We start from the raw sequence: 16610 nt of genomic DNA, 5'->3' as shown, positions 1-16610 counted from the left end.
GGTCAGGTCTCACTCAAGAGGTGAGATGCATGTGTGCATGCCTGCATGCGTGCATGTATCCCAACATATCTATATCAGCTATTTATGCTGGATACACAGGTCTCAGTACAAAGAGTGCTAGCCTAAGGATCCTGAGCTTAAAAAGCTTCAAGTTTGGTGCTGGAAGTCAGAGGCAAGTGAACCAAAGAGGCAACTGTGCTAGCAGAACAACTGGACCAATGGGGTTGGGTTATGGGAGGGGCAGTCCATCTCGTCCAGAGGGGTCAGAGGTTATAGGAGGGACAGTCCATCTCGTCCAGAGGGTTCAGAGGTTATAGGAGGGACAGTCCATCTCCTCCAGTGGAGCAGAGAGAGCTCCAGGCAGGAGATGACAGCTAAGTCTTTGAGGAAGAGTTTGTACAGAAACAGGGAAAAAGAGAGAAAAAACCTTCTGAATTATGACTGGCAGTGGCTGAGAAGCATGAAGCAGCATTATGTCTGAGTGAAGGTGTGCCTCTCATCTTGGGCGGAGGGATCAAGGTTTGGGTACCAGAAACATTACCTTCAGGAGACGGATGATAAGTTGGTAAGTCAGGCTTAAGTACCTAGAGATACCTAGGCAGAGATGAGGAGCAGGTCAGAGCAGTCTAGTCAAGGCTAGAGGGAGATCAAGGGTCAATGGCATAGTGAAACTAGCCAAGAGATAAAGTTGGTGTGGTCCACGGCACACTAGAGAGTGATGGGTAAATGATATTCTGTAGGAACTTCAACGTCATGGGCAAGAAAAGGAGACACACTGCAAGGGAAATCAGGAGGAATTTCCAGAGCAGTTCTGAGCTGCCTTAACTTGGAGTGGTTTCCCTGAAGCACTGACTGGGCAACTCTGCCATTCTGTTTCCAACACTTGTGTTCTTGTGATGCGGTTGAGCACACCCAACACAGCCTCATGTGCTAATTGTGCTCATGGGTGAAGATTTAGTGCAAACTTCTATGTAAGGTCACAGGGGCACACTGGAGAAAGACATTAACACGGTTCTCTCAGAACTTGGTTATTCCTCAGAGAGAGATGATAGAAAGAGGTAGAGACACAGAGGAACAGACACAGCATGGGTGGGGGAGGGGGTATGGTATCATTAAACATAAGCCTGGACCCTCTTTGGTTCCCTGATAGTTCTTTCACTGATCTCTCCCCGCCCCCATCTTTTGCCCTTTCTCTGTTTCTTGCATGCAGATCTGCAGTGTGAAGCTGTTTTCCTTGTGACCCAGCAAGGGGAGCTCTCATGGCACTATGCTGAGTAAACTTTCAAATAAGAAGAATGAGCTGGCTTTCTCTGTGCATTGCCTACTGTCAGGAGTTTTGTTTTTTTGGGAGGGGTTTTCGAGACAGGGTCTCTCTGTAGCTTTGGAGCCTGTCCTGGAACTAGCTCTTGTAGACCAGGCTGGTCTCAAACTCACAGAGATCCTCCTGCCTCTGCCTCCCGAGTGCTGGGATTAAAGGCGTGCGCCACCACCTCCCGGCTACTGTCAGGAGTTTTGTGATGGTAAACAGAACAAATTAGGAAGCCTTCTTTGCCATTTAACCGAGTCATCGTCTCCATAGTAGCTGGTAGCTTAGCTTCTTATGCCGAGATATACCCTCTCAGCTTGTTCAAATCTAAAAAGAAAGGGGGACAAGCCACCCTTGCCCTGACATTCATGATAAGGGCACACTATCCTGCTATTTGATATAAGCAATCACCATAAATACAAACCTCTGGCAAGGATGCTCTGAGGACATGACTAAAAGAGATAAAACAAGGTCATCTTACAATTTCATTAAACGTAGACAAAACACACTATCTATAAATTATCAAAAGCCTCTCGGCCAAAACTATTTGTCTGCCACTTTTTAACTTAGCCACCTAGCTCCCGCATGGATAAGATTTATTGAAAGAAATAACCCTACATTCAACCTAGAGAAGAATCTCTCTTTCAGGCCTTTCCCTGCCCAAGCCCAAACCCACGTAACAGGTTTCTTAGCCACACTTAGTAATTATGAACTTTGTGAACCTCCATAGTGTGTGTTAACCTAACCTTTGCTACAGGCAATAATCCCATGGTCAGTCTGGCATGCTTCTTACAGTCTTTGTCTGGAAAAAAACTGATGGGCCGCACATGTGAAAGACAAATTGAGTCTTTGTGTCTATACAGACCTGCCTAGCTCAGGACAGTGCTTGTCCCTGGAAGAGAAGCAGAAAGCTGGTGAAGGGAGCAGAGTCTTTGGGAGCCGTATCAGGGGCAGTTGTTACTGAGGGTTTATTTCTTAAGCCGAGAGGTGAGTCTGTGGGGTTGTTATTCTTAATAAAAGTATGAATAATGACAATTTTAACAATACACTTGAGAAAGGGAGCAACAGAACTGTCCAGTGCGGCTGAGAATGAGCAGGGAGATGTTGGGTAAAGAGTGTTTGTGTGAGGGACATGGAGGCAATGAAGGTAAGAAATGCTTTAAAATAGGAGAGGAGAGTGTGTGTGAGGTGGGGGGGGGGCAGCAATGGAGAGACAGAAAGCTATGTAACAGGCAGACGGCCACTGCCCTGGTTTGAGGGGAAATTCTACAAAACACGCTTCTTGCTTGACATCAACTTCCCCACAGCTCTCCAGTCCTACTCAAAACTGGTGGCAGGTGCATAGGAGGTAAGTCCAGAAGACAACCTGTCACCTTCTGTTTCTTATGACTCCAAGACTTAGGTTCCTAGGCAGGTAACAAGCTTTGGTAGGCAAATCACTTGCTGTGCCATTGTTAAGGACCTGAGTTCAGATCTCAGAATCTACATAAAGCAGGATGTAGTTGTGGGTGTCTGTGATCCCAATACTCCTAGGTAAGACGGAAGGGAAGGAAAGTGGGCAATTTCCAGAAGCTAGCTAGTCAGCTAGGCTGATATACACAGTGGTATAGAACATGAAACTGTATCTCAAATAAGGCGAAAGGCAAGGACCATTCTCGATTTCCCTTTTACCTCTATGTACACATCCACATCCATACAGAAAAATGCACATGTACACACACACAGCACACATACACACAGAAAAATGCACATGTACATACACAGCATACATACACACAGAAAAATGCACATGTACACACACAGCAACATACAGACAGAAAAATGCACATGTACACATACACAGCACACATACACACAGAAAAATGCACATGTACACACACAGCACATGTACACAGAGAAAAATGCACATGTACACACACAGCACATGTACACACAGAGATATGCTGTAAAAGGTTTGAGCTCTTAGCGTCTTATCAATCATTTTGTGACCCTTTTATCATTTGCTAGTAAGTACCAAGAATAAGAATGGATACAAAAGATCATAGGGGAAATGGTGACGCTCCTTTAACCCTCCCGGCTATAGATACATGTACTCTCACAGTATCTACGAGCCCTTTCATTCATTAGTGCAGATAAGCAGCAGAGTTTGTGCTTAGAATTTGCTCTCTGTGTTTATAAATTATAAATGAGGATAAATAAACACTGCTAAAACCGAGTTGCTAAATTCTTGCTTCCAAAAAGCAAAGCAGAAAAAAAGAATCAATTACCCGGAAGGTTGGCAAGACTTCACATCTCACTTCAAAGACATTGTAGTGAGAGAAGGATTGGTGGCAAGCGAGGGAGGCACACGCAGGGAGCAATGGGGCACTTCTGTTCAGCACTGCACTGCAGCAGGAAGGTGTGAGATACTGCCTCCAGAACAGCGCTGCTGAGTCTCAGTCATGTTTTCCGCCATTCCCCAGCACAACTCACATCACACAACAGACTCCAGCTATTTTCTAAGCCCCAAACTTCAGTCTGAACGCCTAAGAACCCAAATCACTGGTAATGATAAAGCTTTCCTGTCCTATTGCAGAAAGCTGCAATGGTAAATAAAAAGAATAAAGGCCTTAGACTGATTTTAGAGACTTTTAAGCTCCTTACGGCCATCCACTAGCTCGCCATGACATTCCAGTACGGAAGGCAAGTAGCTAGCATCTTTATTTTAGAGCTGGAAAGACTTAAACCACAAAGCTTAGGCCTTCTAGATTATTGTAAAACAATTAGCTAATTAATCCATCTGCTAGAATTTTCACTCCTCCTGCACTTAATTTAGAAAGCAAATCTGGGATAAGTGGAAAGGACATGCATTTTCCTATGCTAATCAGATGTCTCTTGGATGGATAAAGAAACTCCAGGGCAGGAGGTGGGAAGCTCAGTTCAGCAATAGCTGGGGCAGCTTTGGGTGGATGTACTTATATTCTGTCATCTGGAAAGAGAATGTCAAGCCTACAATCCAATCCAATCTTATGTCATGTTCCTGCCACTCATCACGTACCAAGTAAGTGACATCAGTCAGTATCACCCGTTTCTGCTTTCAGGCTCTTAGTACAAATGGAATGAAGGTACAATCTTGTGCACATCAAGAATTCAGCCCCTCCTCACGTCTAGTCAAGGTGAAATTGAATGTCACCCATGGCTTCTTTTAAAAAGAAGGAACTTGATTTTCCACGTCTGAATTCAGCTTGGCCCTCATGCCCAGTGGGTATGGAGCAGACCACCAATCCTATCCTGTTCTGTGTCCCTTCCGTCAGACCCTCACACCACTGTGCCAATCAGAGACCTGTTATGAACTCCATGACTTTTCAGCAGACAATAGACCACGGTTTCTTCTGCCTGCTCTTCCCTTCCTTCTGTATGCAGAGTTTCCTGGAAATGAGCAGAAGACAGTATCCCTCTGCATCCCCCAGATTCCTAGATTCTGACAGTTTTCCTGTTCCATTTTTGGGAAGATGGTCCTGACATTCACACTGTATCAAACTGTTGTGTGCTGGGAATCCTATGCTAGTTTGTTATCTTAGGATTATGGGAAGGCACAGTCTTTTGTGTTATTACTTCCCCGTTTATTCCCAATTTTTATAAGTATACAATGTTTACAGTCAGATTACTGTTGCAATGTAGAGTTTAAAACACCCTTGAGCCAGTCACGGCTGATGTCTGCTGTGAATCCAGCCTACTGGAGAAGTAATGAACAACAACTGAAGATTGCTGAGAATGAAAACATATAAGGCGGGCACATGTGATTCTCCCTTATTGCAAAAGTCTATTGTCTGCCTTGCCTTCTCTTTCTTAGCTCCTTAAACATTTCTCTGCTTAATGTTCCAAGAACTGCAAAAGAGCACCCAGACTGGCCTTCCCACACCAGATGCTTTTCCACATCTGTTTTAGTTTTATACAACTTCAAGGATGATTATTCACAAAATAAACCACATGCTGACCCTCAACATCCTTCTAACTTGGCCTTCTCCTCACCTTCCAGTCCCGTTTCCTACCATATCCCAGCCATGAGCAGGAACCAAAGGCTCCATCTTAGACCCTAGGATAGATGGCCTAGGAAGTAAAGTAAAGCATCTCTATCATCAGAACTATCTGAGCCACGAGAGAGTGTTCATGTAGATGCTCTCCTTCTCTAACCTGTATCTGACCTGAAAAGGAGCTCCTGGGTGGTCATACGTGGTACTTTAGTAGCAATTCCTATGACCATGTTGTAAACTTTGCCCGCAATGCTCTTCTTTCTTTCTTTTAACATCCCCCTTCCAAATCCTCACCCTGTTCTCTCTCACAGACTTACCTTAAATACCAATTTATTCATGAAAACCTACTCTGTTGCTCTATTTTTATCCTGTTTGTCATCAAGTGTTTTGATATCATCTTCTTCATGAATCATATTATATGCCTTTATATTTGTGTTGCCATCACTCTTGCTGTTTGTGCATTCGGGAAGTGAAGCCAGAACCACCACAGGCTACGTGAGCACTCTCCTGAACTGCACTCCAATCTGAATGCATGCTTTCCTGCACTTTCTCTCCTTCTAAAGCGCTGGAGACTCTTGCAGAACAGTGCGTGGATCGCCTTCATTTGGTGCATGCTCAGCAGACGCACGCTCAGCCTCAACTTGTTATGTCCACAATGGACTCCCCGTCATTCTCCCTCTCTGCGACTCTGGAAGAAATTCTTAAAGATACTTTGCTGTACAAAGACACAATTTAATTGGGAAAACAAACAAGATATACCATAAGTATAAAGCTTAGGTAAAGCTTTATTCAAAAGGCCAAAATGATAAGACATTGCAAAACTATGGGGGCATGAAAAAAAACCTTAAGTATTCTACCAAAATGTAGCCGTCCCAAGCTTTCTAAGTTGTCTCTTGCCACCACTGACATGAACTCGGTTGCTCTAGATGTTCAGGTGCTAACATTGGCTCTTCTTTTCAAAAGTCTAATGGTAAGATAAAAGGAAGGAAGAGTGGAAGGGCTGGAGAGTTACCGCAGAGGTTGAAAGCGTGTTTTCCTCTTTGGAGGCCCTGAGCTTAGTTACCAGCACTATGGACTCCCCATGTCCAGGGGTTCAGAATCATCTGTCTGTCCAGATGCACGGGAGTAGATGCCTCTGGATCTGCACACATCTGCGCTCGTGTGCACGAGTCCCCCCCCCCCCACTCAGAAACAATCAAAGATACGAATATGTCTATATTTTTTTTGGTTAAAAATGAACATAGAGAATGCATCTTATCCAGTGGTTTATGAGAAAGTAATGCTGTCTATTAGCAAGCAGATAGTTGAGTATAATGTCAGGCTCCCTAGGAGTGCGATGAAGAAGAAAATCTCTGGGGAAATGAGCACCTGCGCTCCCATTGCTGTGGCCGGTGACGTGAAAGTGAGAACAACACACTCGATGACCCCTCCGAGGCCAGTAAGCCACGGTCTGAGGAAAATTAAATGAAAGGCACCAGAAACTATTTCTTGGAAGGTCTAAAAGTAGGAGAAATGGAAAATTGAATCTGAAATGAAAAAGCCCCAAGTGATCTAAACTTTCCTAACAATGTCAAAAATGCTCAGGGAATGCCAATTAAATGCCTAAAAATGCCCCAGAGACTCAAATACTAGCCACAAGGAGTCTCTTAGAAGGTCTGCCATGCTGAGGGTTTGTCATCAGAGCAGTTCCGGTACAAACACACCAAACACAGCAGAAGCTCAAACCACCGGCAGTACAGGAAAGAATGGGCAAAAAGATATGGCTCTCATGCATTTTAACATACATTTAACATATTTCCAAATTATAGCCCCTAAGACTCTTCCTGTCTTGTGGATTACACCAAAAAATAACTTAAAAAGTCATTGTCTCTTCTGTTTAATTTTATGGACTAATTAGTTTTCTAGCTCTCTAAAGGCTTTCTAGAGAAGAGGAGGGGAAAAGGAGAAAGAAGAAGAGGGGAGGAGGAGGAAGACAAGGAATGCTCTCTCAGAACCTTGAGAAGAGTTCATTCACTAACCAAGTCACCAGTTAAACTACTTTGGAACCCATGGCCTGAGATAACTTAATAACCCCAGCCTTTGCCCAGTGACATCAATAAGCCATGGAATAAGAGTTGACACATGTGAGGCTTGACCTCCTTTAATGGATGGTTAATCAACTGAAGTCTCTTGATTAAAGACAACGCTTAGAAAAAAATCACATTATATACTCATTCTTCAAACTACTCACTCAATTAAATGACCATTGGTACAAACAGTCCAATCTTACACCTTTGAAATATCTTAAACAATAGTTGGTAGACTCATTAACAGTTGAAAAGTAGAACTTTTGGTTATAACGGCTAAAACCAATGTTTCATTTCATTTTTGGAGAAGGGAATGGAGCAAACAAACTAAACATGCATGAGGTTTTAGACCAGTGAGCTCTTACATCTACGCTTTCGATACAGCTTATCGGGCTAATGAACTGCAGATGAGAGGCCATGTGGACTCACGGAAAAAAGAGCAAAACTCATAAGACCCACTTGTGTTTAAAAGCTCAGATAACAATAATACAGGAAATTTCCTTGTGATATTAGGAATAGAGCAAAGATATACATTCTTTCAACTCCTATTAGCTGTAGTAGAAGTTTTGGTTGGTTAAAAATATACAAAAGAAAGGAAACAAGTATACAAGATAGAAGTGAAGAAATGGAAATGTCAATATTATTTGCAGCTGGCATAATTATCTAGGTAAATCATCCAAACTGGTCCCCAAGACCTCTGAGAACAAGCACAAATAGGTAAGTCAGCAGAGCCACAAAATACAAAACTCAGTGACATCATCAGTGTGCTAATTTGGTTGGTTATGATGGATCTGTGTAGGTTATTAACTGTGACAGATTTACCACGCTGGCCTGTAGTGCTGAAGTGTGGAGACTATATATTAGGGAGTGGGTGGTTGTATGTGAGATATCTCTCTACCTTCTTAGGGTTCTCTGTACCTAAAAAATAAAGCTACCCAATTGTATTTCCATCTACTATTGATGAACACATGGTATATTAAAAATACAGTAACATGACTACCTAAAAATTAAAATACATAGCTACAAATCTATAAAAATAAGATGTGTCTGCTGAAAACACTGATGAGAGAATTCAAAGATGTAAATAAGTGGATTTATAGAAAATACATTCATGAAATAGTATAGGAAATATAAAAATTCTCCCCAACGGGGCATAAGACTTAGTAGACCTCCTAAAAAAACATCCAAGGAAGATTGCTGTGCAAATATAAATTAAATTATCCTAAATTTTGTATGAGAAAGCAAAGGAATGACATCACTCAAGGCAATTTGACAAAAAAGACTGAAGTGGGAGGAGTCAGTCTGCCTACTTCAGGAATTGTCATATCGCTGCAGTAGGCAGTCACGCTGCAGCCGTAGAAAGAATGGCATGTGGAGCAGCACTTCAGAACAGAGCTCAGAAAAGAGACTCAACTGAGATGCACCAACACGTCAATCATCACCAAGGCATAGGGGTCATTTCCCAGGAGGCAAGGGTGTTACCAGCACAGGTCCTGCTCCAAACAACTGAGAACATTAGAGGAATACTTATTCCTCACAGCGCTGACAAAGATGGACTCAAGTGCATCGCAGATTTAAATGAGCAAGGTTAAACTTATCAAATATTTAGAAAATAGGCAATCTTTGGGAGATAAGTCTAGACAGAGTTTTTTTTTACCTTGACACCAAAGCAGGATCACTAGCAAGAAAAGTTGAGAAAACAAACTTCACTGAAATTCAAAACTTCTGTGTCAATTTAAATTAAATATATGTTATGTATGGACAGATGTTTATAATATATATATATATATATTATAAATCTGGATTCTGTGTCTAAGAGAAAATGACTTTATCTTTTTAAGTCTGGCTTATTTCACTTAACATAATCACTTCAGTTCCATCCGTTTTTCTTCTATTGATATTCTTTCATGCCTCTTCATAATCAAAATTCCCATTGAATAAAATTCTACTCCACAATGTTTTATGCATTCAACATGCATTGATGGTCTTCTAGACTGGATCCACCTTGGCTGTTATGAATACTGAAGCAATAAATGTATATATGCAAGTATCTCTGTAATATACTGACTTAGATTCCCTTAAATAAGTACCCTGGCAATAGTCGCCACTGTCAGACCACTCTGGGAGTAAGCAGTGATGTCCAACCCGAGGAAAGAGAGAGGAAGAAGTGGTATCAGCATATCACCCCGATGTGATCTTCTCATCCCGTGCAGGGTGGTATTTCTCCTACACCCTTGGTGAAGGGATGGAAGGACAGGCCTGGAATGATAAGCATACAAGTGCAGACAGATAGCCTTGGGATGAAGGAGGGATTGAAGCCAGCCTAGAAAGAGTTCTAAGAGGAGAGCTGCTGAGTAGGTGGCTCAGCATACCCTGCCCTCCCAAATAAAGAAGCTTTCTGGGAACTCTTCAACTTACTGAGGAAGATTTACACACACTCACACACACATGCACACAAACACACATCAGATTACTAAGTCCTGGTGCTAAATCACATTACTAGAATGGCCCATGAAGAATGGTGGCTTGCATTTCCCATGAAAGTCCTGCATTCTGCACGTTTCTTACAACCCATCATGCTATGTGGGAATGTATTCATTCCTACTAAAAGTCTTAAACCTAAACCTCTAAACAGAACTTCATGATTTGGACAGTCAACAAAGCATGTTTATTTCCTGTATTATTTTTTATTTAATTAATTTATTTTTTATTAAATTATTTTTTAAAGGTCCATTGTTTAAAAATATTTATTATTTATATATTTATTTATATATTTATTATGTATACAATATTCTGTCTGTGTGTATGCTTGCAGGCCAGAAGAGGGCACCAGACCTCATTACAGATGGTTGTGAACCACCATGTGGTTGCTGGGAATTGAACACAGGACCTTTGGAATAGCAGGCAATGCTCTTAACCGCTGAGCCATTTCTCCAGCCCTATTTGCTGGATTATTATAGAGATTATACTCATGACATTTTAGCCCCAACATTGCCTGGGGGTTTATAACACAGACCTTCTACCTCTGTCATCTACCCCTTATTCCCTAGACGACTGCCACTGGTTCACTGTGTAGACACAAAAATGACAACATGTGGGCTCAAAGCTTCCAGCACCTACTACATGACTAAGATGAGACCATTCAGCATGGTCAAGAGATTGGAGAGAAAATAGCAAAATGAAAAGAAATTTCAACCAGGTGGCCAGGTTCTTTGTATTTAGATCACCTCTTCTGTCTGGTGCCCCAGTTCTAACCCTCCCTTCCAGGACTCTCTGCTTCGGCCACACTGACCCATGCTTCGGGTGCTTCTCACCTGTGCGGAATTATTTATCAAGTCCCCTTTCCTGTCGTCCAAGCTGAAGGATCTTTCCCCTTTGCCTGAGCTATCCCTAAACGTCTTCAGCATCATGGTGGTCAGACTGCATGTCGCCCTTCAGCACAGCTTGCCTGTTCCAGATTCAATGCGTGGCAGCCCTTCACAGAGCACAGATTCACCTGCTCACTCATCTTCACTATTTAGACTCTTGCTCTTCCAGAGTGAGAGTTGATTAATAAGGAACCATGCACTGTTCTCTGTTAACTCCCTATAAGTTATGCCTGGGGCATAAATGACAAAGTTATGTGAACATGTTTTCTTTGACTGATTTTTGCCCTCATAAGTCCTGATCTTATACATTCCTATTGTTTATGTCAATAAATGCATACTGTATAATACAAGATTACATCCGTGAAGTGTCTGGCATCCCATTCTGCACTGCCATGGAGAATTAGGAGACAACCTTTAAGCCAGTCCCTTCTAGGCAGGTGTCACAGCCTGCTTCTGGCAGTGCTCACTTGACTACTATAGCATCTGACAGAAAGGTCTTCAGTTACCAACAAATCCTGAAATGCAGACAAGATGTGTTTTGCGCGAAGACGAGGGGTGCTGTTTTTGTGGAGATCTCCTTATGGAAGCTGCTTCTACCAGGGAGACATCTAGTGTGGGATGAAAAAGGACGGGTGGACAAGGAAAGGCTTTTTCATCTTCTGTGAGCTGCTCAGTGCTGACAGGGAATTTCACTTCAGAAATGAAAAGAACAGAGCAAGAAAAAGCAAGTGAGAGACAGGGAGCAAAGACAAGGCACACACACACACAAAGATATACACATACATGCACAAATAGTGTTGTGCACTGGTGCCTATTAGCACTGAGCCCTAAGGAAATGAATTTTAAATTCCCCGTAGAGAAAACACTGTCAGTCAAACCAGAACTGTAACCCTTAAACCGCAGCAACAAGAGAAGACTGTTCATGCCGCGTAAGATCAAATCCCTGTTATTGGCAACGCAGGCACTCAATCCTCAAGAAAGCAGGCTCAGTAGTATGGCTCCTTACGGCAGTCTCTCAAGTCCCAGAACACTCAGCTTCTTTTTTTCCTCTGCCTCCATCAGAATGGCTGTGCTCCCCAGATCTTGGGTGACATTCTTACAGAACAGAGACAGGAAATGATGGCTACCTTGTACTGAAGCAGCTTTGAACCTTTGCACAGGAAGAAACCACACACTTTCCCGTCCGTGGAAAGGAAACGGGTGGCTTCCAGCCATTTCTCCACCATCCTAGCATCTTTGTTCATTCACCCACCTAACAGCTCTTAATTCATTTGACTTCTTAAAAGAACAGCTACTATTCAAAACAGGGCGATGCCATGATTTCTAAATTATTTTACTCGACTAAATGGTCCCAGAATACTTGAGTTGTTTTATAAAAGAAATATTGTAGCCTGTCACTAACTTCTAATTCCATTTCTGGATGAATCCAATTGGTATTCATACTCCCAAAAATGTACTAGGAAGGTCCTAGCTATTCCAGAAATATTCACCCATAGATATAGTTGTTCAGTAAACAGATAGCATGGTCTAATTTAAGTTGTTGGCAACAAGACTTAATTTCAATTGTACAGTAACTAAGTCAGAAAAATCTGGAAGCAGTCTTCTCACATGCACAAAATATAACACAAATTATTATAAACTATAATTTTAAGAAATCCTACTCCTAGGTTTTTTTTTTTAACACAGAAATCTTTACAGAGAATTCTCCAATTTTTTTTGGTTCGATCTAAAGTCTGACCTCTAATAGTCTGGCTTCCAAGAATACCCCTCCTCCCTGTCAGTCGTTTTCAGGGCATTTTCTTCCACTGTTTACAAAAGCAAGGTTGAAAGGCTGTGGAGGGAGGCTAGCACAGCCTGCGCCTGTCTTCTGAAAGGCTGTGGAGGGAGGCTAGCACAGCCTGCGCCTGTCTTCTGAAAGGCCTGCAGACAAGGCTGGCCTGGCCGGGTCTGGGACTGCACCTGTGAGAAGTTCCCCGGGCAAGGACTGTATAACTGATAAGATTGGCTTGTTCATTGGGGCCTTGGTTGTCTGTAGTAACACCGTGATTTGTGGTGGGTCTCTGCTTTCTTTCAGAGAGCCTGGTGTTTAACAGCAGCTTCTAGGCAGAGAATGCCTGTGTGTTCTCCCTATATACCCTAAGACTCAAATGAGCTTGCCCAGGAAGGAAGCCTGGACTCATACTCTGTATTTTTCATGGCAGAGGTGGGTATGTACCTTATGAGCTTCACACAGGAAGTGGTGCGCACATGCTCCACACACCACCCGTGTCTCTTCTGCCTGCCATCAGACTGTGTGTCCTTGCTGCCACAGCACAATTGACTGGTTGTGTATCTGTTCACCTATACATTGATCCTAAGCCCTTCTAGCAAATCACTGAGGATATACAAATGCTCGCACTCCACCCTCTTACCAGGACCCAAAGCACAATATCAGACTATTCCTCTTCCGTAGGAATGGCTAGCTTCCCGAAGGGAAACAATGGAGTTAGCAGCTACCAAGTCTGCCCAATCAGTTTGGAGTTTTAGGAGAGAGGTAGAAAGGTGTTCATTGTCCCTTCAGGAAACATGTGACAATCGGGCAGGGCTGATGAGATGGGTTTTCTGTTATGGAGACACAATTTTAGAGGCTGTTTTGCTGCCATTTAATGGATGGGAAAGGAACAGTTTGGTGAGTACAAGGACATGGCTGTCAAAGAACGAATTTAGAGGCAGCCCCAAATAATAAATCTGCTTTCTGCCAGAGGCAACCAAATAAAGCAGAGAAAACAGCTGCGCAGTGTACTCCCACCACGGGGACTCGGGTTCTGTTTCTTAAATTCAATTTTAACAAAATCTAATTGAATATATCTCCCCTCCACTTTAAAAATTTAGTCAGCTTAAAAATATTGGGAAGAAATTAACACCAAATAATATTTATTACTGAAGTGCTGAGCACATTAGACATGAAAACACAGATGTTTAATAAAAATACAAAAATTCAGATTTTTTTCCCAGTAGAGAAGGAAAATTGCTCAGATTTTTGGTTACTCTGGATGAGAAAAATTTGGACGGATACCTTGTTCAGCCTAGATGTAGTAAGGAGGGCCTTGGGCCTTCCACAAAGCAAAGTGCCTTACCCTCTCTTAGGATTAGATGGGGGTGAGGTAGGAGGATGTGTGTAGGGAATGGGAGGAGAGTAGGGAGTGAGAATTTGGATTGTTATTTTTTTAAAAAAAAAATAATGAATTGAAAAAATTCTTAACTACTTTATTAATACATAAACCTAGACCAAAGCAATTCCATATAGATATGCAGCAGGATGAACAATTCTCTTGCTCTGGTGACCTCTCTGATGTCAAAAATGCCAGAGAGGATCTGAAACAGCCTTAACCAAATATGTTGTTACATTTCTTAGGCAAATATGGCTCCCAGCTTTACTGGACAAATGTCAGGAGTAAATTCATGAATCTTTAGGAGAAAAGCTCTATCTCTGTGTGGAATTTTGATTTTACAGTGGCTCCCAGCATCACCTATTTCCCTGACAAACCTGTCCCCAAACCACCTCATTGTGCAAATGGAAGCCACGGGATCTAGGAGGGGAAAAGAGAAAGTGTGTAGAAAAGAAGACAGAGGTATAGACTAGGGCTCACAGGGGAACTTCTTGAAAAGGAAGGAGGGGTGTGATAATGCAAGCCTGTCTTCCCAATACACAGGAGGAAAAGAACTCACAACCAGCGGGTGAGGCCCTGCCAGAGCAAACAGATGGAAGAGCAAACCAACCTGCGAGAATCAGACCACCCTCTCACATCTCTCACTCTCGGTGCCGCAGCTCCAAGGATGAAGGTAAGCTATGACTACCCAGGAACTCCAGAGCTCCAGGGAGTGCCTCTAGTCAGGCAGATCACTCATACATTCTTCTCCAACGACACTGAAATAGTCATGTTTCCAGGCTGGTCCCAATGTCAGCAGTACCCAGAGAAGGGCTTTCTCGTGTTAGCAGTTACCATATAGCTGTCTCCTCCCTGTATCTGTATCTAGAAAGTCTTCTTAGATTGACTGACACCCTAGGAAACTGCTTTTCTGTGAGATAACTAATATTTAAGTGAAGCTTTAGATTACTAGGGAACTTTTGGTGGGAGCGGCAGATCTCACTCTACAAGCTTAGACCGGTCTGGAATTCTCTGTAGCCAAGGCTAATCTAGAACTCACTAAGTAGTTCAGGCAAGACTCAAAGTGCACAGAAATTCTCTTACCTCAACTCTTCTCGCAACTCCATGCCTAGTGGTTAGGCCAATGTTTCATGGAAGATAAGACTGTAAGGATTTTCACAAGCACTTAGTCTGGGAAAGCAACACCAGGTACGTAACTTATGCTGAGGAACCATGGACCACTGCATTGATTTTGCTCCATGATTGATGTGACTGGTCAATTGCCTTTAGGCAAAACTTCATTATACTTTTTCCTTCATCCTCAGTGTTGACTAGAGCACTTCAAACATAGCAAGCACCCAATTCTATGTGAATAAAATGGGCACATAAATAGATATTTTACTTAGCATAATGTCTTCTGAGTTTATGCACATTATCATGTGGTGGATACAATAAATAAAAATTGTATACCTTAAAATTGACAAAAGAAATTTTTTCAATGTTGTCAATCAGAAAACTAGCTCTATATGGTGATAGATTTGTTAATTACTCTGATTTATTAATTCCACATTCAAAACATATCAAAATATCACTCTGTGCTTCATAAATAAATACCTACAATTATTTATCTGGTAAAATTAATTTTTTAACTAGAAGAACAAAGCAAGCTCCAAAGAAGCAAAGTAGTCAAATTAGCACACAGGATTGCCATGTGCTTTTCCTCCCAAAGTCTCCAGGAGGCTAAGGGTAGAATAGAAGATATGCTGTCTCAGTCTCCCTTACACATCAGAGAAAGTTACACAAAAAGAACACGAGCAAGGCACGTAATCTACAAGTGTGAGCACAGCTACATGGTGGGATAGAGCCATGGTGCATGTGTAGGTGGCAAAGGATATGAACCCCATCACTATGGAATTTTAGAAACAAGGAGTAGACTAATATATTTCACATATTTAATAAAATCTAGTAGAATAGAGGACTTTTATATTTTTTCCCTACAAGTACAAAGCCCTCTGTAGGTCCCTGAATAACTAGGGTTTGAGCTGTCTTCCTTTTATAACATGCAGTTATGGGCCTCAATTGTGAACCATTCAGAAACCATAGGTCACATGACTACTGTCTAACCTTAGCTTTTTCTTAAAGCCTTACAACATTAGCAACAGGGAAACAGCACAACACAACCTTTTCTGCCTGTCGCTCTCTTCTTATTTTCTGCACTTCTACCTTGGTTCCTTTTATATATCATGGCTTCTTGGTAAGCTCTCTAGTGGTCTGAATGGAAATGCCCCCATAGGGAACAACACTATTAGGTGGTGTGGAGTAGGTGTGGCCTTGTTGGAGGAAATGTTTCCCTGTGGAGGTGGGCTTTGAGGTCTCCTATGCTCAAGATGCTCTCAGTGTCTCAGTTCACTTCTTGTTTGCGGATCAAGATGTAGAACTCTCAGCTCCTTCTCCAGGACCATGTCTGCTTGCGCTTGCATGGCACAATGTCCTGCCATGGGGATAATGGACTAAACATCTGAAATTGTAAGCCCCAATTAAATGTTTTCCTTTATAGGAGTTGCCATGGTCATGGTGTCTCTTCACGGTGACAGAAACCCTAACAAGACACTCTCCAAGCACCCCATCTGACAGAGTCCTTTTGAATCATATTGATTCCTGAATGACAGCAACAAAATTCAAGCGAAATTCTTTTCACGCTATGCTAGGTTATATGAACATGAAAGAAT

At 42.3% G+C, this 16610-nt stretch overlaps 1 protein-coding gene across 1 annotated transcript in view; it reads right to left on the bottom strand.

The window, feature by feature from the left end:
- The window catches only part of Csgalnact1 (chondroitin sulfate N-acetylgalactosaminyltransferase 1), a 307224-nt gene that overhangs the window by 105492 nt on the left and 185122 nt on the right, over window positions 1–16610 (bottom strand).

This window comes from Arvicola amphibius, chromosome 4, assembly GCF_903992535.2.
Source record: "Arvicola amphibius chromosome 4, mArvAmp1.2, whole genome shotgun sequence".
In the NCBI taxonomy this organism is placed as follows: Eukaryota; Metazoa; Chordata; class Mammalia; order Rodentia; family Cricetidae; genus Arvicola; species Arvicola amphibius.
This window is presented reverse-complemented; position numbering and strand designations above follow the sequence as displayed.